Below are 22,642 nucleotides of genomic sequence, written 5' to 3' on the forward strand. Positions count from 1 at the left end.
AGGTGAGGAGTTTGCCATGTCCGCACACTGTTGCATGCACTGATAGGGAGGGGCTCACCCACGCCACGGGCCTCTACATGAACACTTTCCCCCTTAAACTACCGATGCATCCTGTGCCCGTGCTCCCCTTAGCTTGGCAGAGACACAGTTAGCACTGCAGGGGCACTGTTGGCAGTACAGGGGTAGACGACGTCCCATGTCACCGGTTCTCTGCTGCAACAGAGCATCAACCAAAATCACAACAAGGGGGCTGCCCGCCCCCCAGCACCCAGATCTGTCCCATCCGCAGCTCTCCTTACCTGTGTAAGTCTCGCCTTCCCGCACCGCAGTCACAAGCAAAGTCCCGAGGATGGCAGCGAGCACCCGCGCCATGGCTGCTGCCGGACTGGCGGCGGCGGGAGGCGCCCCTGCACCCCGTTGTTCCAGCCGCTCGTCCGCCCGATGCTCCTGCACCCTTCCGGCTGCCGGCGTGCCCCCCCCGCACAACTCCTTGCTCCGCCAGCAACTCTTTGCCCGCGCACCCGTCTCGCGCTCCATCAGCCTCCAAGCTCAGGCGGCCGCGCCGCTGACGTCAGCTGCGCGCGAGCTCTTCTACCACACCGGGCCACTAGAGGGCGCATGACTGCAAGAACCGCTGAAGGCTGGGCGAGCTCCCGCTGGGTTCAGAGCGCGCGCAGCTCTAACTGTACAGGAGGCGCAGCGTTAGGGAGCCCGGGGGCTTCGTCAGTGTTACAGGGGTGTCGGAACGCCCGGCACTCCACATCAACAACTACCAGACGCGTTGACGCCTGCCCCTTGAAAGCGAAACTCACTATGAAGCAAGCGCCCGGCCCACGGTAAACCAGAAGGAGGCGTGCTCGCGACAGGCTGGGGAGCACGCGCACACGTTCCAGGCAGCGAGGGAGGCGTGGCGCGCACCATGGATCTCGTCCCCTGAAGGTATGGCAGATCTCCCGATGCATGGGGCGGGGTGTGCGTCTGTGGAGGGGTAGGGGGGAGCGGCGTGTGTATGTGTGCATGTCTGTATGTGTGTGTGTGTGTGCGTGTCTGTATGTGTATGTGTGTGTGTGTGTGTGCCTGTGTATGTGCGAGGTCCGAGGTGAAATCTCCTCTGTCCACATTCCCCCAAAAGTGACAACATAAGCTGTCTCGCCCTAGACGCAAAAGCTTCGCTTTTGCTTCGTCTAGACGAGACCTAAAAAGGGCACGATTTCACTGCGAAATTAAGTTGCGGCCACGTTGCGTTTTGCGCTGTTTCCTGTCGCAGGCACTAGGCAGACCCAGGCACGTGAGGTACCATTTTTTTCGGGAGACCCGGGGGGACACTGGGTGGGTGGAAATTTGTTGATCCACACAGATTCCAGAACTTTCCACCACAGAAATGTGAGGGAAATGCATTTTTTTTTTACAATTTCTAAGCTTTGCAAGGGATTCTGGGTAACAGAACCTGGTGGTAGGCAGTCGAGTCAGCCCATCCCGATTTCCCCTGGGTGTCTAATTTTCAAAAATGTATAGGTTTGCTAGGTTTCCCTAGGTGCCAGCAGAGCTAGGGGTCAAAAATAAAAAGGTAGGCTCTTTGTTCAAAAAGGGCACGATTTCACTGCGAAATTGAGGTGCAAACATGTTACGTTTTGCGCTTTTTCCTGTCGCAGGCACTAGGCAGACCCAGGCAAGTGAGGTACCATTTTTTTTTTCGGGAGACCTGGGGGAAAGCTGGGTGGGTGGAAATTTGTTGATCCACGCAGATTCCAGAACTTTCCATCACAGAAATGTGAGGAAAATGCGTTTACAATTTCTAAGCTTAGCAAGGGATTCTGGGTAACAGAACCTGGTGGTAGGCAGTCGAGTCACCCCATCCTGAATTCCCCAGGGTGTCTACTTTTCAAAAATGTATAGGTTTGCTAGGTTTCCCTAGGTGCCGGCAGAGCTAGAGTGCAAAAACTACAGCTAGGCACTTTGCCATAAAAGGGTCAATTTTGAACTGCAAAATTGAGGTGGGACCACGTTGCTTTTTGCACCGTTTCCTGTCGCAGGCACAAGGCCGACCCACACAAATGAGGTACCGTTTTTATCGGGAGACTTAGGGTAATTCAGATTTGTAAATCAACTGTTATTACCAATTGAGTTTTCATGCATTTCTCCCTTCCCAATGAAAGACATTGTGTAAAAAAAAAATATTTTTGAAAAATGACCAATAATTCTCATGCTAGTATGAGTATTCCCAATTTTGAAAATGTGCAAATATATACTGTTTCTAAACTCTATAATTTGTTCCCAATTCAGAAATACATACGTGTCTTTCCTACAGATTTTTCCATGTATACATTTTCCAAGAGTAAGTGCTCTACACCCAGTAAATAATAAAATACCATTGCAAGTTGCTGCTCAGTTTTTGGATCTGGGTTCGTCGGGTTCTTGGTGAAACTACAAGTCCTATATATCCCCACAACCAGGAATGTCTAACTGATGTAACGGTATATTGCTTTCCAAGAGCTGTCAAAATTACAAGAAGTTATAGGTGAAAACGTTGAGACAAAAGGCTGTTTTTTTCAACATATTTTCAATTATTCCAATATTAAACTGTAAGTTTCTATAAAGAAACCTTCATGGATTTAGACAAATGACCCCTTTCTGAATGCAGAATTTTGTCTACTTTTCGAAAATGTATAGCTTTCCAGGATCCATTATTGCTTTCTAACTCATTTCTACCATTAACTGGAAGGAGGATGAAAGCTCTAAAAATAGCAAAAATAGGCTATGTCCCAGAAAAATGCCAAAACTGTGTGAAAAATGTTGGTTCTCTGACAAAAGACTGTCATTCCCTAAAAGCTGAGAAAATGGAGATTTCAGCCCCACAAACCCTTTTTTGATAACATTTGCAGGGAAAAACCCAGAGGCTTTCATTTGCAGCCCGTTTTTCCCATTTTTCTGAAAAAAACTAAAATGTCACTGTATTTTGCTTAATTTCTGGGACCCCTCCAAGGGAATCCACAAACCCTGGGCACCTTTAGAATCCACATGATGTTGGAAGAAAAGGACGCAAATTTGGCGTGGATACCTTATGTGGTCAAAAAGTTACAGGGGCCTAAGCGAGCACTACCCCTAATCGCCAAAAAAAGGCTTAGCACAGGAGGGGAAAAGGCCTAGCAGCGAAGGGGTTAATACTTGATTATTTCAATCTTCAATAAATACAATCTTCATCTTTACCTCGGCTCCAATGGAAAAATTCTATATCACAACACCAAGTCACATGAGATAGGAAAAGGGAGGGAGAGGAGAGAAAGATGCTGGTATGGGATAGAAAGAGGCTAAGAGAAGAGTAGGGGGAATGGAGAGAGAACAGACGTGTGTGAGAAAGACAGAAACAGACTAGACGAGTGAAGGGGCAGTATAAACCAACCGAGAAAAATAACAGTGGGAGATGTGAAAAGAAAGAATCGCAGAGTGATCGAGACAACAAGAAAGGAAAAGTATCAAATGTAGTGCAAGAGTAGGAACATGACAATCGCAAATTTGCTAGCATTCGCGACAAGAATTTGCAATTCTATTAAGGACACGGAGGCGAGGATTATGCTTCTCAATCTTTACTAGAAGCTCACAGCAGCCAATGAAAATGCTTGCTTTTCATTCAAAATATAACAATAAACTACAAATCCCATCAGGTCTCACACATAGACACGCCCCCTTAGTCCATAAGAGGCCTCAGCCTGCCGCCATCTTCCTCTTTCTTTCGGCGAACAGCTCCAACAAAAACTTGGAAACTCCATAACTCTTCCAACGGGAAGAACAACAACTTCAGGCGAAATATCCTGACATTCTCTGAATCTCAGTCGCTCTTTTTATCAGAACCTGAAAGAAAGGATATGAGACCGTAACCACCGCAATCATCCGGGTGGGCAAGCATTTATAAATACATATACAATGCCGGGTGGGATAATCCTCGCCTCCGTGTCCTTAATAGAATTGCAAATTCTTGTCGCGAATGCTGGCAAATTTGTGATTCTATGTCAGGACCGGAGGCTTCTGATTATGCTCGTTCAACGCTTATTGAAAACAACAGAGGCAATATCCCCACCGGCTTATAATAGAACGTTTTGAAGGTCGATTCAGACGACCAATCTGCACATTGCATAATATCTTGAATGCTGGAACCCAACATGAACGACTTATGTATTAAATATTTTATTGAGCATAGACGAAAAATGCACCTCATCCATTTCTGCAAAGGCCGTGACCAGTTTAGGGAGGCCGAAATCAGTGGCCCCTCGGACGCCCCGCCTAGGGCCAGCGGATAAGTCATCCTGTTAACACAGCAAGCCGCCTACAACCCAAAAGGGCCGGCCGCGTCTTAAGAGGTGCTACAACGGTGCAAGCTGATCAGTGCTAGTGCATTTTAAGAAAACGATAATCAAAGAACAGTAAACAACCCCATCACCCACCCCCCCCCCCGTCCCACCCTTCTCCTTGTCCATTTCCGGGCTCTATCTATAGGTTGTGGACCCCTCTCAACAGTCAGTGGATGCCACGTGCGCGGGGCCTGTGCGTTTGCGAACATGTGGTTTGGGGACCGGGAGGGGCGTATCCGCCAAGCGGAGCAGTCGTAGGTAGCGTGGACAGCTCACCTCCCGGAACTCTCCCGTAAGCAAGGCGAGGAATGGCTGCCAAAGTTCCGCAAAGTCCGCCCCCCTCCCCGCTGCCGCCAGCGACAGTTTCTCCATTCCCAGGATTGCCCACAGACGGTGAAGCCACCCCAGCTGCTGCGGAGCCTGGGTCGCCCTCCAGTGCGCCACAATATTCTGGACCGCAGCCCCAAGCGCAAGCGCGATCAGGCGCCCGCGCCAGGATTTCAGCGGATACATGAGTGCGTTTGGGAGGCCTAGTAGAATGTACGCAGGGAAGCGCGGCAGCTGTGTGTCTAGATGTGCATCTATAAGATCCAGGATAGGGTCCCAGTAGGGGCGCAGCGCCTTACAGCTCCAAAGCAGATGTTCCAGTGTCTCTAGTTCCCCACATCCCCTCCAGCATCTGTCACTGACTCGGGCATCCCATTGGTGTAGTCTCTCAGGGGTGTGGTACCAGTATGTTGCCACCTTCGTCAAGGTCTCGGTAAGGCCAGTGTGGTGCGCCGTGTGTCTAGCTCTGTGGTATATCCCCTCCCAGTCCTTCCTAGTGAGCTGCCTCCCCAAGTCCCTCTCCCACCGGACCTGGCCCGCATTGTATGTGTGTGCCTGCGTGAGCAGCAGCTGCTGATAGAGATCCGATATCAGCTTCTTGTCGGAGGTGCGTGTCAGCAGCCATCGCTCATAAGGCGTGAGGTGCCGTTGGGCTCCGGGCTGGACTGAGGGGTGGAGCACCCAGTGGCGCACCTGCAGGTATTGCATACGTTCTGATTCGGCCACGCCGTAATCCGTCTTGACCTGCTGGAACGACAGTACGCCCTTGAGATCGAACATGTGTCCCGCCGCACGGCAGGGTGTCGTCCGCCACGTCGTGAACGCGCCGGCGGCCAAGCCCGGGGTGAAATCGGGGTTCTCAAAGATAGGAGTCATGGGTGAGGGGAAGGTGGTCAGCCCCTTGGCTACGGCCACTCTATCCCACACCCGCAGGGCTGTGCTGGTGATGGCAGACGCGTACAGGTTGTGAGGGCGGTGTCGGCGCGGGAGGAAGGGCACACCCTGGAGGGTACGGCCGGCCACTGCCTGGTCGAGGAAGAGCCAGTGCTTACCGGACTCCAGCTGGAACCATTCCACAAAGGTGCGCAACTGGGCCGCCTGGAAATACAGTGTGAGATCTGGCACCCCGACTCCTCCGTTCGCGGGGGGTAGAGTGGCGAGGGTGTGCTTGAACCTGGGTCGCCGGCCGTTCCAGATGAACCGTGACAGTTCCGATTGTGTTTGCTGGAGCCAACCCGTCGGGGGGTCCAGGGGGAGCGTCTGGAACAGGTACAAAATCTGCGGCAGCAGTGTCATTTTGACTGCTGCAATTCTTCCCAGCCACGACAGTGTGAGCGGCTTCCAGCGCCGGAGCTGCTCCCGGAGCTTGCATGTGAGGGCCTCGTAATTGGTCCGCGCAGTGGCACGGATCGTAGGAGCCAGGCGAACGCCCAGGTATGGGACGGTTGTGCCCGACCATTGGATCTGGAACTCCGATTTAATCTCGGCCACCACGTCCGGGCTCAGCGAAACATTCAAAGCTTCAGATTTGGCTTCGTTGATCTTGAAGCCCGAGGCCAGGGCGAAGGTGTGCAGCTCCACGAAGAGGGCGCGCAGGGATCGCATCGGGTCAGTGAGGGACAGCAAGACGTCGTCAGCGTACAGGCTGATCTTGTGCGTGTCGGCCCCGAATTTGATGCCTGAGATGTGAGTATGTTGTCGCACCCTCTGGGCCATCGGCTCCATGTATAGTGCGAATAGGAGCGGCGACAGCGGGCATCCCTGGCGTGTGCCTCTGCCGATGTCGAATCTCGGGGAGGTGTGCCCGTTCACCCGTACCGCGGCGTTGGGCCGGCGGTAGCAGTTGAAGATGCGATGGCGGAGTTTCTCTCCGAATCCGAAGTGACGGAGGGCCTGGTTGAGATATGGCCAGTGCACTCTGTCAAAGGCTTTCTCCGCATCAATGGTGAGCAGCATGCAGCCGGGTTTAGTGCGCGATCCGGCTTCAATGAGGTGCAGCACCCGCTTGGTGTTGTCGCTGGTCTGCCGCTGGGGGATAAAGCCCGCTTGGTCGGGATCTATCAGTTGTTGCATGTATGGGGCGATGCGGCTCGCTAGTATGCCAGTGTAGAGCTTCAGGTCTACGTTCAACAGCGATATGGGTCTGTAGGAGCCGCAGGCTGCCGGGTCACGACCGGGCTTGGGAATAACAGAAATCGACGCCTCCAGCAAGTCCGGGTGTATGGCGCCAGGCGTGTCAAACGTGTTGAACAGGTCACACAAGAGGGGGGCGAGCTGCTGGCAAAAAGTCTTGTAAAACGCCGCGGTATAGCCGTCGGGTCCCGGGGATTTCCCGACCTTAAGGCGGGCAATGGCCGAGATGACCTCGTCCAGGGCTATGGGCCTCTCCAGAAAGTCCGCCTGAGCCTGGGTGAGGGTGGGGAGGTCCGCACCTCGCACGTAGGCCAGGCCGGCGCCCGGATCCAAGTGATCCGCGTCGTAGAGCGCCGCATAGAAATTGCCAAAGGCCGTCGCGATCGCTGCGTTTTCTGTGACCAGGTCGCCGCTGGGCAACCGGAGCGAGCGCACCTGTTGCCTCTGGGTTTGCGCCCGAAGCCTACTCGCCAGTAGTCTCCCACAGCGGTCGCCGCCGGTATAGTAGACGTGTTTAAGGCGCATCGCGGCGTATTCCGCCACGTCTTGGTCCAAGGCAGCTAGCATTTTCCGCTCGGCGCATAGTTGACGCCACGCTCTGGCTGCCCCGGTGCGTTGGTGCATCTGTTCCAATTCCGCCACGCGCTGGGAGAGTTCGGCGCGCTTCAGCTCCCTCTCCTTGTTGTTGGCCGTGGCGACGGAGATGATTTCCCCGCGTAGGACCGCTTTGAGGGCTGCCCACTGGGTCGCTTTGGTAGTGTCACCATTGGCGTTATGTTCCAGAAAGTGGGTAATCGCCGTCGAGAGCCGGGTTTGGGTGTCAGCCGAGTGCAGGAGACCGTCCCGCAGCCTCCAGTGCCGCTGTGGAGTCGGCATCGCTCCTACCCGAAGCGTCGCGCCCACCGGGGAATGGTCCGAGAGCGAGGCCGGCAGAATCTCCACGTCCTCCACCTGTAGCGCCAGCTGCGAGGAGCCCAGAAAATAGTCCAGCCTCGCGTAGGTCTTATGCGCCGCCGAGTAGTACGTGTAGGCGGTAGTTTGGGGGTGTGAGTGCCGCCAGAGGTCGATGAGACCCAGGTCCGACAGATGCGCGTGACCCGCCGCCGTGAGTGCCCCTACCTGACCGGATCTCTGACCCGAGCGATCCGCTGTGTTATGAAAGACTATGTTGAGGTCCCCCCCCAGTAGCAAATGAGTGTGCGTGGTGGCTGTAACGGTCTCTAGAGCTGTGTGCAGGAACTTTTCCTGACCCTCGTTTGGGCCATAAACAGAACCCACCAGTAAAGTGTGGCCCGCTATCAGGAAGCTGTAGAGTAGGAGCCGCCCTCTAACTTCTGCCTCCTTTTGGAGGACTTTCCCTTCAAAGGATTTAGCTACCAGGATCGCTACCCCTGCGGTTTTCTTCGGGGAGGAGGAAAAGAACTGCCATGGGAACGCGCGGGATTTGAGTCTATGCTGGTCGCTGCGCACAAGGTGTGTTTCCTGAAGCAGGCAGATATCCGCCTTGGAGCGCTCGAGGTAGGACAATATTGCCCTGCGTTTATTCGGGCTGTTGAGACCCCGCACATTAAGCGTAAGCACTATAAGGTGTCGTGGCATAGCAGGGGTCGTGTCAGGAAAGCCAAGCTTGCCCCGCGGCCGGGATCGTAGGCCTGCGGGTCGTCGAAAAACACTGCGCTAGGGGTCGCGGCAGAACGCCAGTCGACGACTGAACCCCCTGGACAAGGAGAACCCCCCCGCCCCTCCCCCCTCACTCCCCAAGAACCCCCAAACTCAACCCGCCCCCCCAATCGGGGCAAATGTCCCGTCTGAACCCCCCCCTCCGCAGTGCAAACACCCCCCGCTCAACACCCCCCACCCGTAACCCCCCCCAACCCCTCTCCCCAACAAGCAAAGAAACATAGTGTATCATTGTCCCAGGTCCAGCCCCATGGCCGCTGGACCCGTGGTAGGGTAAGTCCGTGGAATGGGAGCAGTGGCGACGTCGCAAGCAGGTCCGCTCACTCTGAGTGCACCAATGCAGTTGGAACGTCAGTGTCATCAGCAGGGAAGGACAAGGGGTGCATCGCGCGAACCCCCGCCGCCGGGCTAGTGGAGCCCGGCATGACTAACTCCAGTACCACCAGTGTGTTGCTCTCTCCTCGGTCAGCCATTGTTCGCAGGCGCCAGGCCCTGTGCCACCGTCTCCACCGCAGACCTCCGCCCCTCCTCTATCTCCGTGGCCGCCGGGCGTCGTGGCCTGCGCCTGCGCCGCTGCTGCTGCCAGCGGCCTGGGCCCGCTTCGTTAGATGATTTGGCTCCTGGCGACTCGGCCTCATCTCTCGGTTCGTCCAGTCCCAGCGCCTGACAGGCCTCTCGAAGAGTGCGTGGTTGGTGTAGGACATTGCCCAACCGAAACATCAGTCGGAAGGGGTGCCCCCAGCTGTAGGAGATGTTGCGCTGTCTCAGCTCCGCCGTTACCGGGCGGAAGGTGCGTCTCTTTTCTAAAGTCAGTGCAGCCAGGTCTTGGTAAAGCACCGGGGAGTGCCCGCCGAAGGAAATCTTCTCCATGTGTCGAGCCTTGTTCAGGATTTCCTCCTTCGTCTTGTAGTCTTGCACGCACACTAGGATGTCCGGTGGGTTCGTCGCGTTGGCCCTCGGCGGGCCCGTCCGGTGGGCCCTGTCCAGATGGAGGGGGGCCTCCTCCTGGCGACCCAAGATGTGGTTGAAGAGGCCCTGGGTAAACTGGAAGAGGTCCTCCGTGTCTGGGGACAGTTTCACACCTCTGATCCGAATATTATGCCGCCGGGAGCGGTTTTCTAAGTCCTCGGCGTGCGTCTGGAGGTCCACTTGCTGGTCGTGGATGCGAGCTAGTTCCTGTCGCAGGGCCTCTATTTCGGCGTCACGCGTGTCACTCTTGGTCTCCAGGTCTGCTACTCTCTCCCCTATGGCGTCGGTGTCACGACGGACCTCCCTGATCTCATCCTGAAGTTCCTTCTGCAGGGCATGGATGTCCTCCCGCAGGCTAGAGAACAGGGACTCCAAGAAGGACCGCGTGACTGGAGCTTCGGGGTCGGCCTCCTCGTGGGGCGCTGAGGCCCCCCCCTTCTTGTCTGTGTCCGCTCGGGGGGTAGCGCCTGCGGGGCCGCTCCGCTTCCCCGCGGTAGGGGGGGTGAAGAGGTCCTTGATGGAGCGGTCCTTCCTGGTCCTTCCGCCCGACATCGCGCTGCAGGGCCCTCGAGGTCGCCCCTCCGTCGGCCGCGAAGCAAGTCCCAGGCCCTCTGGGTGCCAATGTTGTGGAGGCGGTATCCCGCGGTCCCCAAAAGCCAGGCGGGCAGTGCAGCGCCGCAGGGCGCGGTAGGGGCGTAGGGAAGGCGCCGGGACCCGGGGTCCAACGGTGGGGCGGGAAAGTCAGCTAGGGAGCTGCCAAGATGGCGTCCGCTGCGGTTCGCCCTGTCTCCCCCAGGGCCAAGAGCGTAGCGAGGTAGCTGGGCCTTCACACGTCCAGTAGGCCTCCCACACCTCCGCGGGGGCCGCCGCGGGGGCGCGTGGCTGCCGGTGCAGGCGTCCCCTGGGCACACTCCGCTGCGACAGGCCGGGCGCCCCGCCTGTGGGACGAGGCTCGCAGGTGCAGTCTAGGTGGGTGCGATCTTGCAGGGGCAGGCCCGCCGAGGGGGGGGGGGGGGGGGGGGGGGGAAAGCGCCTGACCTCCCCCCTCCGTTCGCCCCCGCTCCGCACTCCGCTCCCCTGTGTTCCCTTGGGCTCTTCGGGCCTACTCCAGGCCAAGCTCCGCGGCCTCCGGGCGCCCCTCAGATCCTCCGCAGCGCGGCTCGTGGTGCACGGCCTCCGCGGCAGCCGCGCGCCGAGGGCAGGTCACCCAGGCCCGCGTTCCCTCGGTGCCGGGCGTTCAGTTCACCCCAACTGGGCAGGCGGGAAGCGGGAGCTCCGCGGGGAGAAGGGGGGGGGCCCGTTGCCACAGTCCTACCCCCCCCCGGCACCACCACTCCGCTGCCGCGAGTCCGCCTCGTGCTGGGGACACGTGTCCGCCCCGGGGCCTCACCTCCACTCGCCAGGCTCTGCTGTTGGGTCCTCAGGCGGGGGCCGGTGGCAAACCGGTCGAGGGTCGCTCCGCTGTCCCGGGTGTGCAGCAGGTCCGCAGAAGCCCCCACCGATCGTCGTGGGAGGCCTCGCGCAGCTCCGCGCGGGCCGGACCTGCTACTGCCGATCTCGAGGGACTCCTGCCGGCTCTGTGGCTCCACCCACCTCGGCCTCGCTCTCGCCTCCAGCCAGGGCTCAGGAGCGCGCTAGGCCGTCGGCGGCGCCGCACTCGCGGTAGGAATCAGGCTGCCGCTGGACACTCGGCCGGCCCAAAAGTCGTCGCGGCCACTTCACTGACGCCGGGTGGTCCTCGAGGGTCAGTTGCAGCCGGGCAGTTGCTGAAAATATGCTTAAATCAGCGGCCGGCGGCGGGAGCTCAGCGAGGCACGTCTGCTCACGCCGCCATCTTGGCCACGCCCCCAACATGAACGACTTAGACGCCATGGCGCCCCTGATAGAATGTGCACCAAACACGGTGATATCAATGCCTGCTTCATTCATAACATAGCGAAGCCACCTGGCAATGGTGGCAGCCGCCACCGCTTTAAATGGCTTTTGTAGGGCTATCAGGAGCTGCTTACAGCCCTGAGGCCTAACAGCCGCTGTACATTCCTCATAAGTCTTTAAACATTGCACAACACATAACTTTTCATTCTCCTGAAATGCATTATAAGAAACCTGCGTAGACAACGTCTTAGTACGTCTGACAATTTGAAAAGAAACTCCTTCCGGAGTAAAAACTCTACCTGTTATATCCAACGCTCGCACGTCCGAAGACCTCCTACAAGCCGACAGACAAAGTAACATGGCTAGCTTTGCCGACAACTGTTTCCTGGAAAGGAGCAAATTCACTGGCCATTTGTCAAACAAGTCCAAAACCTTAGTGACGTCCCACAAACCGGAATACTTCGGTTTAGGGGGGATTCTCCACTCTAATACCCTTCAACAGTTTGCACACGACGGGGTGCATACCAATGGGTCTACCATCCAACTGAACATGGCCCGCTGAGATGGCAGATCTGAAGTTGTTGACCGACCGATAGGCCAAACCGTGCGAAGCCTTATCCGTCAGGAAATTCAGCACATGGGGTAATCCGGCCCCCACGGGATCCAGATGTCGTTCCACGCACCAATCCACCCAACCTTTCCAGGCCGAGGAGTAACGCTTCCTCGTGGAAGGAGCCCAAGCCTGCTTGATAAATTCTGCAGCCCTACTCGAAATGCCTGGCACTTGCCACTGCTGCCTGAAAGCCTCCATGCCATCAGCCGCAGTCGGCCCTCCGTGATCATCGGATGCCTCCCTCGATGAGGGCCCAGCAACAGCATCGATGATTCCGGGAGAAGTCTGGGAAGGTCGCAGCTCCACTGCAACAGTTTGGGGAACCAAGACTGCGACGTCCACCAAGGCGTCACCATAACTACCTCCGCCTTCTGCTTGATCACCTGCGACATCGCTCTGGGGATCAATAAGAAGGGCGGGAACGCATAATGTACCCCCTGTGACCAGTTCTGGAGAAACGCGTCCGTCGCCAGAGCGAACGGATCCGGTCTCCAACTGAAGAAGCGAGGGATTTGGAAGGTCAGTCTCGAAGCAAACAGATCCGTCTCGAACGGACCCCAAATCTCCTCCAACCACTCGAACATCCTCGGGAGCAACTTCCAGTCGCTGAAGTCCCTGAGGTACCTCGAATTCCAGTCCGCCACCTGATTGGACTGGCCCGGGAGATATTCCGCAATGACCGATATCTGGTTGTGAAGGCAGTAATGCCAAAAATCCTTGGCGATCTGCACCAGCATGGACGACCTCGTGCCTCCCAACTTGTTGATGTACCTCACTGCCGAAATATTGTGTAGTCGCAGGAGGATACAACAAGATGTCTGCTTCGGGGACCAAGTTCTCACAGCGAACGACCCCGCAAGCAGTTCCAGACAGTTGATATAAAGGGAAAGCTCTTCCGGGGACCACCTCCCTCCTGTGGAGATGTCTCCAGAACGCGCGCCCCAGCCCCAACGGCTGACGTCGGATTCTATCGTGACTTCTGGAAGGCAACCGAAGATCGCTCGACCGTTCCAAGCGTCTACGTGTCCTAACCACCATTGCAATTCTGTCCTCACCTCTTGCGTGAGGGGAATGCTGTCTGAATACGAAAGACCTTTCTGAAGATGCCTGATCTTCAAGTGCTGCAGGGCCCTGTAATGCAATGGGCCCGGGAAAATCGCCTGGACTGATGACGCCAGAATCCCTACCATTCTTGCTAGCGCCCTGAGAGAGACAGACTGACTGTTCAGTAACTTCCTGATCTCCCTCTTCAGATCCTTCAGTTTCTCTTTCGGAAGAGACAGCTGAGCTAACACCGAGTCCACTGTGAACCCTAGGAAATCTATGACCTGAGAGGGGGGACATGACCGACTTCTTGGAGTTTATCACAAAACCCAGATCCTGTAAAATAGTCGTGGTCAGCTGGAGGTGCCGCAAAAGCGTTTGCTGGCACTGGTCTACAATCAGAATATCGTCTAGATAAATGATGAGCCGAATACCCCTCTCTCTGAGGTATGCCACTACCGGCTTCATCACCTTGGTGAAGCACCAAAGAGCTGAGGAGAGCCCAAAAGGCAGAACCAAATATTCGTACCAACGGTCTCTCCACCTGAACTGCAGGAACCTGCGATGTGGTGGAAAAATGGGAATAGAGAGGTATGCATCTTTCAGGTCCAGTCGGACCATCCAATCCCCGACCTGCAGGAGATCCGTTAAAAGATGGATGCCCTCAATCTTGAAATGGTTGTACGTCAGAAACTGATTGAAGTCCCTGAGATTTAGAACTAGTCTGTTTCCTCCTCCTTTTTTCTGAATAACAAAAATATTGCTGCAGAAACCGCAAGGGCTTTGAACACTCGGCGCTATCGCGCGTTTCTGCAGCAATGCAGAAATCTCTTAGTCTATAAAACTGGCCTCTAGTTGGGAAAAACGGAGAGTCGACGGTATGCTCGACTGAACAGGATGCGAGTAAAACTCCAACTGAAAGCCCTGAATCGTCTGCAAGACCCAAGCGTCTTGCGTAAGATCTCTCCACTTCCCTAGACAATGTTGAGTACGACCCCCCAACGGAAGCAGGGAAATATTCGAAAGTCTCACCTGAGCTTTGCTGGTGTTTGAAGTTCCCCCTTCCATTGCCAGATTGGTACTTGTTCTTGCTGAACCTTCTGCGGGAGGGGTAGAAGGTCCCTCCACGGGTGGAGTCAAAGTCATTCCTGCCCCTTCCGAAGTCGCCTCGATGGGGGCCTGGAGGACCTCCGCGGCCTGACGAGCGACCCCCGCCTCGTCCGGCCCTGTGAAAAACACCCTGATTCAGAGCCCGTTTAATGCCAGATCGGGCTTTGTCCAACGCCGTAAAGGTACCCACGTACTTGGACACATCCTTGACGAACTTGTCGCCAAACAAAAGGCCTTCCGCCAGAGGCCCTGGCTCTGCATCCGCTAACTCTGTGAGATTGGAGTCCATCTTCATTAGTAACGACTTTCTCCTTTCCGCCGACACGGCACAATTAGCGTTGCCCAAGAAGCAGATGGCCCGCTGGGCCCATCCTGCGAGAACATCGGGGTCGACGGGGACAGAGGACTCCTTGGCCTTCCAGGCCATCTCTAAAATCTTGGCCAAGGGGCCGACAGCGTCGAGCATCTTATCTTGACAGCCTTTCCAAGCCCTGTCAAGTCCTCTCTTGGGGTCCTTCGAGAATCTCTTAAGAAATGTAAGAAGGTTGGGATCAATCTCCGGAGTTTCCGCCACCTGGTCCGGAATGTCGGGTCTAGGGCACTCTGATCTCAATCGATTTCTCACATCCCTGGGGAAACCCTTACGCAGATTTTCGTGAATGTAGGCAGTGACCGCCAGAGGAGGTACCCAGTCCTGCGATCGGGGGTGGACAATGTCCGTCGGATCAAAAGTGAAGGGGGTCTGGGGAGGCGCAAGGCTCTTGGGTTGCGCCGATTTCGCCTTCTTTGGAGGGTTGCGCTCCTCCGAGGAGTCCGTGTCCGGATCCGTGTCTGTACCAGTGTTCGTGTCAGTATCGGTGTCATGGACCCTGCGCTTGGCCGAGGCCTTGCCTCCCGCATGAGCATGGTCCGCCATATCCGGAAGGGTAGCTAAGGCCTGAGAGTGAGGCCACGTGGCAGAGCCTGCAGAAGGCTCACTCGAGGCCGCAGCCCACGATTTCTTCTTTTGAGGTTTCGTGAAGCCATGCCGCTTGGCGAAACCTTCTAGTTGACGTTGTATGGGACGAAGGGCTTCCGCAAGGACTTGTTGGACCGTCTGCGGGACCGTAGTCTCCATTGCCCTGTGAACGGAGGACTGGACCGAAGCGTCCAAGGCGCTAACCAGATTATCCTCCAAGGCAGCCGTCTGCCTGGTCTCAAACCTCTCCTCCTCATTATACTCCTCGTTAAACTGGTCTTCCGCCATCACGAACTGTCTCCCAGGAGTAGAGAGGCGAGGAGGGTCAAGGGGGGGGGGGGGGGGGGTCAGCCCACACAGCACACTCGAGCAGAAACACCTTCAACCCCCTCAGCAATGCTGTAGTCAATAGGGGTCAGGGACCCAGGCCAACTCCAATTCACTGAGCGTGTGCACACTCCAACAGGCCTACTTAGTATTGTACAGCCTCACCAGGCGATCACGAGGTAGAGGGACGTCTTCCTAACCACACAGACTAAAACACAAGTGAAACTAGTTCGAGGGTCGTGCCGCGACGTGCAGCCCAAACGCGCCTGAATTCTACCAAAAAGCAGCCCAAATTCAGCGCGGTCGCGCGCCTGCCGCGGCCGAGAGCCACCCGGCAAGAGAATTCGCGCCAACAGCTACTAGGGATGCTCGCTGCGCATTCGAGAAGGGAAAAAAACGGGGAAACCACGGCTCAAGTCAAATCAGGCGTCCGTCTACCTCCGGTCAGCGACCGAAGCTACCCCGCGCAAACAGCGCGATCACAGCCACAATGAGGAATAAAGTCCGGCGGGCGCCGAAGCACACCGCCAAAGCACCACTACTCCCAAAACACTAGAACCCTGTAAGGTATATATCCTGTAAACAGTGATCAACATCAAACAGCAATAGCCGCAAACAATAATCATAACCAGAATAGAACATCAGAGGGAGTAAACGAAGGTGCACTTAGCTCTGTGAGCAGCAAAGAAAGAGGAAGATGGCGGCAGGCTGAGGCCTCTTATGGACTAAGGGGGCGTGTCTATGTGTGAGACATGATGGGATTTGTAGTTTATTGTTATATTTTGAATGAAAAGCAAGCATTTTCATTGGCTGCTGTGAGCTTCTAGTAAAGATTGAGAAGCATAATCAGAAGCCTCCGGTCCTGACATAGAATCGATAAACTCTTCACCAGAAGGGAAAGAGTGAGAGGCTGAGACTGCAAGAGAGACAAAGAGAAAACAGGTAGAGGGACAGAGATCAGACAGAAAAGTGAGAGATGACGGTAGGCACCAGGGAGAGTGCTGGGAAGAGATACCAGGACATGTGAAGGGTGAGATGCTGGGTGATAGGCAGGTGGGCAGAGATTCGTCTGGAAAGAAAGAGTTGGAGATGGATTAAGAAAGAAAGGCTGGAAAAGAGACACCAAGACATAGGAACAGCATGATAAGCGAAGGCATGAATAGCGAATGGAGATGGAGAGATGTGTAGGAAGACGGGAAGAGAGAGGGCATCACCAGCAGAACAAGAATTAGCAAAGCCAATTGTAAGGGCTTCCCTTTTGGCTTTACTAATGCAGACTTATTCGCTTTGCAAATGTGTTTTGCCAATACTCTTTCAAACCAGAAAAATAAAAATAAAATTGTATTGCCCATGCTAAACAGCATAGCTGTGTCTTTATGCACATGTGCATCATGATTAGGGCTCCCAGTTACCACCACTTATATTCACAAAAGAAGGGTGGTAGTGTTCCCAAAGGGAAACGTCCGCACACACTTTACAAAACACACTTATTATTTCTAAATTAAGTACACATCAAAATAGTCTTATTTCTTGTAAGAAAAATAGTAATGAATAGGGTGCTATAGAAACTCAGGGCACCTACCACCTAAAGGTACCGTTGGTACACACTAAAAGTGTGTCACATAAATTCAAACAAAGTTGAGAAACCTTAGACAGCACTCCTGTGGGCTAGTAATTATAACAATTAGGGCATAAGTTATAGGCCCTCAATGAATCAGACTCTATTAGTTATAGAGTAAACAAAGAAAACACATGACAAGGTAGCATTCAAATGGAAATTGTCCAAGCACAAAGTTTCAAGATATAGTCCACTTATTTTTGTTTTCTTCAATCTTTATTCTTTAGATTCCATAAAACAGATATTCCCAGCAAGATTAGAAATCACCAACACGTGTTTCGTCCTACACAAGGACTTTTTCAAGGCTGGAAAAGATTACAAACAATATACAATATAATAACAAATTTTAAAATATACATATATACAATGTAATGACAAGTTAAAAAAGATATATATGTATACATAAGTGTTTTATACAAACTAACATTGCCCCAACTATAAGTAACTCAATACTATATAGAATGTAAACTTAAGTTTAGTAAGACATAGTCTTACATGGTGGCAAGTCAGATGGTGTCAACACAAATACAATATAAGACAAAAAATTCCCAATACCAAAAATGGGATATCTTTTGTAATGAAAGGAATCCCTGAGGGGCTGGGCACATACATATAACAAATATGATCCGTTCTTTATACTTTAAAATATATATATAGATGCACCCACCATGAAAAGAACGAACTGGGGTGTATGATGGGCGTCATATATAAACAAGGTGGACCGATATTGTAGAAAAGAGGATAATTATCTGAGGAGATAAGGCACAACAGAAAATCCAAATTAGGAAACCCAAACAACTGATGTGTGTGTCCAAAACAAGCATCCTGTATATTAAATCCCACAACAAGGCGGTCGCCGATAAGTATGTGTTAGAAGTAGCATGATAACTAGATTGTTTTCTTGAAACCAACTTTACAATTCTCAATCACATCGAGTCTAAATAGATGTGACTAAATTGTACAAGGCTAGCGTAAAAACCGTTATAGGAGATGTACAAATGCACCAAAACATGTACTGATATCAAAGAACCTATTATAGAAATATGGAGCATCCATATAACGGATGATGACATTGTCAATTAACTCACCCAATGTATGAGTAACACGGTGAGGAGTAAGGGTAGGAAGTAAGGTAAGAAAATCTTCCGGTCCGAAGTAACAGTCACAATGGTCAAATATGACCCAGCTCGTACGCTGTTGACGAGAGGAAGAAAAAAGCGGAAATATCACACAACGTGCCGCAATCATTAAGGGCTCCTATGTGTTAGTACACAGAATATGTAAGTAGAGGTCCCGGCTACTAATGGACTTAACACTAGATAGGGATAAGCCTAAAATACCATGGGGCATGATAATAAATCCCTCTCTGAGACAAGACGAGATTGGATATTCAAATATAACATGCTAGCATCAGATAAATAACAGCCTAGGTGGATTAACATCAGAAAAGACATAAATAATCTAATATATTCGACACACAGGTATACTAGTGTGCCAACCTATATAGAGGGAAAGAAGACCATAATCTTAATATTAATAAGACTCACCTATCTACACAATTATATCATCGGTGGAAGCACGTATGTAAATCTCGGGTTCTAGTAAACGAACACTCAAAGGCGGACCGGTATTGTGGCAGAGATAAGGTTAACAACCATGATAAGTTGACAAGCTACAAGAAATAAATGACAATGATTAGGAAACCAAACTAACCAGTATGAACCAACCGGTATTACGCTAACAAATGACTCGTATACACTTACCAAGAATCAGACTGTCACATGTCCTCAACCGTACGGTCTCTGCAGCGCGAAACGAAGTAACTCGACAAGCGGCATTTTATACAATCGCAGCTAAAGTGAAACCAACGCCACACACGTGGACCATCAGATACAAATATAGATGTTAATATGTATATGAAACTTCTGTCACGTCTATATAACTGTACATTCCTCCTTATAAGTATTCTTAAACTCCTGCCATTTTCATATAACTGTGCATTCTTCTGTATAACTATGTATCTATATACATCTTGCTGCACTGTATATGATGACATACCTTAAGTTTTATTATCCGGTTATCTCCTTTTCTTGGTGATGCATACTTATATTAAGCCTCATTCTGTCTCACTGAGGCCGACTTTTACCTGCTTACTATGAGTTCGATCTCATTCCATATTATATTTTCTGAATTTACATCTCGAAATACATTTTGGGAGTTCAGCATAACTGATGTTTGTGTCCAAGAATGCAATTGATTGCCAAACCCTAAACTATCTGGCTAGGATAATGTGTATATTCCTTGCCATGTTGATATTCCAATATGGATGCCATTCTCACTTAAATGATCTGCCTTTGTACGCATTAGTCCTTTCTCTATTCCTCTTACCTATTGGTCCACGTGTGTGGCGTTGGTTTCACTTTCACGGTTGAGGACATGTGACAGTCTGATTCTTGGTAAGTGTATACGAGTCATTAGTTAGCGTAATACCGGTTGGTTCATACTGGTTAGTTTGGTTTCCTAATCATTGTCATTTATTTCTTGTAGCTTGTCAACTTATCATGGTTGTTAACCTTACCTCTGCCACAATACCGGTCCGCCTTTGAGTGTTCGTTTACTAGAACCCGAGATTTACATACGTGCTTCCACCGATGATATAATTGTGTAGCTAGGTGAGTCTTATTAATATTAAGATTATGGTCTTCTTTCCCTCTATATAGGTTGGCACACTAGTATACCTGTGTGTCGAATATATTAGATTATTTATGTATTTTCTGATGTTAATTTACCTAGGCTGTTATTTATCTGATGCTAGCATGTTATATTTGAATATCCAATCTCGTCTTGTCTCAGAGAGGGATTTATTATCATGCCCCATGGTATTTTAGGCTTATCCCTATCTAGTGTTAAGTCCATTAGTAGCCGGGACCTCTACTTACATATTCTGTGTACTAACACATAGGAGCCCTTAATGATTGCGGCACGTTGTGTGATATTTCCGCTTTTTTCTTCCTCTCGTCAACAGCGTACGAGCTGGGTCATATTTGACCATTGTGACTGTTACTTCGGACCGGAAGATTTTCTTACCTTACTTCCTACCCTTACTCCTCACCGTGTTACTCATACATTGGGTGAGTTAATTGACAATGTCATCATCCGTTATATGGATGCTCCATATTTCTATAATAGGTTCTTTGATATCAGTACATGTTTTGGTGCATTTGTACATCTCCTATAACGGTTTTTACGCTAGCCTTGTACAATTTAGTCACATCTATTTAGACTCGATGTGATTGTTTTCTTGAAACCAACTTTACAATTCTCAATCTAGTTATCATGCTACTTCTAACACATTCTTATCGGCGACCGCCTTGTTGTGGGATTTAATATACAGGATGCTTGTTTTGGACACACACATCAGTTGTTTGGGTTTCCTAATTTGGATTTTCTGTTGTGCCTTATCTCCTCAGATAATTATCCTCTTTTCTACAATATCGGTCCACCTTGTTTATATATGACGCCCATCATACACCCCAGTTCGTTCTTTTCATGGTGGGTGCATCTATATATATTTTAAAGTATAAAGAACGGATCATATTTGTTATATGTATGTGCCCAGCCCCTCAGGGATTCCTTTCATTACAAAAGATATCCCATTTTTGGTATTGGGAATTTTTTGTCTTATATTGTATTTGTGTTGACACCATCTGACTTGCCACCATGTAAGACTATGTCTTACTAAACTTAAGTTTACATTCTATGTAGTATTGAGTTACTTAAAGTTGGGGCAATGTTAGTTTGTATAAAACACTTTTGTATACATGTCTTTTTTTAACTTGTCATTACATTGTATATATGTATATTTCAAAATTTGTTATTATATTGTTTGTAATCTTTTCCAGCCTTGAAAAAGTCCTTGTGTAGGACGAAACACGTGTTGGTGATTTCTAATCTTGCTGGGAATATCTGTTTTATGGAATCTAAAGAATAAAGATTGAAGAAAACAAAAATAAGTGGACTATATCTTGAAACTTTGTGCTTGGACAATTTCCATTTGAATGCTACCTTGTCATGTGTTTTCTTTGTTTACTCTATAACTAATAGAGTCTGATTCATTGAGGGCCTATAACTTATGCCCTAATTGTTATAATTACTTGCCCACAGGAGTGCTGTCTAAGGTTTCTCAACTTTGTTTGAACCACCACTTATATATTTCCAATTAAAGCACTAAACATACAGAGCATGAAATAATAGCTCCGAAAGAGAGAAGGCAGAAAAATAATTCACAGCGTGGCCAGCGAGAAGAGCAGAACAAAAAAAGATGGGGAGAGAACAGTAAAAAAGACACAAAGAATTAAAAATGGCGCAAAGAGAACAAAAAAAGGGAGGAAATGGACAGATGGGGAGTGAACTGTATTAAACAGAGAGAGAAGGAAAACAAGATGAGAAAACAACAGTACAAAAAATAAAAGATGATAAAGAGACGAAAGAAAACCAGTTTAAACAATCATTAAAAATGCATTAGGTTTCGCCTTTCATTAAGTTAAAGCCATGTGCTTTGCTATACAATACCATTAGCAAAGCAAATGTCTTTAACTTAAAGGCGAGACCTATTGCATTTTCAATGCTTGTTTTCTTGGCGTTTGCAAACATGCTCTGTCTTTCGAAAGAAAGAGCTGCTCACCACGGATTAAAGTGGTTTGTGGAAACTATTATATGGGATGAAGTAATGTAAGGGTTGCACAGAAACGTCAAAGGAATTTGTCATGATAATACAATAAGAAATGTATGAGGACTGGCAATCGTATCCTGGCGAAGAAAGCATAGGGGTCCGACATGTACCCTGCGATTCAGACAGAATAGTAATTTGTTTAGGCGGTTTTCAAGCTTGAACTGTGTCAACTTAACTACCAAATTATAGCAACTACAACAGTGGTGTCTCAAAACGTGTTTATCTACAGTTACGAAGAACTTCAGACCTACCCCACGTTTGTTCCGACGCCTAGGCTTCTTTGTACAGCTGCGCGGCCTCATATAGTCGCCAAGGAGGAGCCTTCGAATTGCCTACAGTCCCAGCAACCACGAACAATTCTAGATACGCGGGCCGACTGAAAGTTTAAACTAATATCCACTGTTTGTTACTGATCCTTAACCGGATACTATTTTGTCCGTAATTTCAGCACTTCCGGCTCGCAGAAGAACCTATCTCAATCGAGAGACAATGGTAAATTTGTAAAGTGACGCCGGATTGGAGCACTGGTGATCCCTAAACCAATCCGCACATACTTGAGTCACGGACCAGGGTACTACGAGCTTTCTTGGGTCCAGGCAAGAGAACTGCTGCTGTTAGTCTGATCATTCTGGAGCAGAAGAGAAGGGGAGGCCGGGGGAAGTGTAGGGGGAGGGGCAGCGTCAGCGCGGACTAGGGCTGATCTCGGGGGCTGTGAGTGATTAATGGTCATACGACATGATACTTATGTTGATTTATGTGGTAACCTACTCGTTCACACCCCCCCAGATTAGGGGTGGTTCTGCATAATATTTACTCTATTGTGTCGGGTATTAATGGTATCGCTTGCGGTGACGTAACTACGCTGAGTTAAAGGGCTCGGGTTGTGAGGTGGCGCAGTCCCAAGTTCATA

At 51.1% G+C, this 22,642-nt stretch overlaps 1 protein-coding gene across 3 annotated transcripts in view; it reads right to left on the reverse strand.

The window, feature by feature from the left end:
- LYST (lysosomal trafficking regulator) overlaps nucleotides 1-22,239 on the reverse strand; it is a 4,348,576-nt gene extending 4,326,337 nt beyond the window's left edge. For all 3 annotated transcript variants that reach the window (XM_086927077.1, XM_086927076.1, XM_086927078.1), the window contains exon 1: nucleotides 21,984-22,239. The gene's annotated coding sequence lies outside the window, so the exon portion shown is untranslated. The remainder of the gene's footprint in view (nucleotides 1-21,983) is intronic.
- Nucleotides 22,240-22,642: the final 403 nt, after the last annotated feature.

The sequence above is a fragment of the Lissotriton vulgaris genome, chromosome 6 (genome assembly GCF_964263255.1).
Source record: "Lissotriton vulgaris chromosome 6, aLisVul1.2, whole genome shotgun sequence".
Classification (NCBI taxonomy): Eukaryota; Metazoa; Chordata; class Amphibia; order Caudata; family Salamandridae; genus Lissotriton; species Lissotriton vulgaris.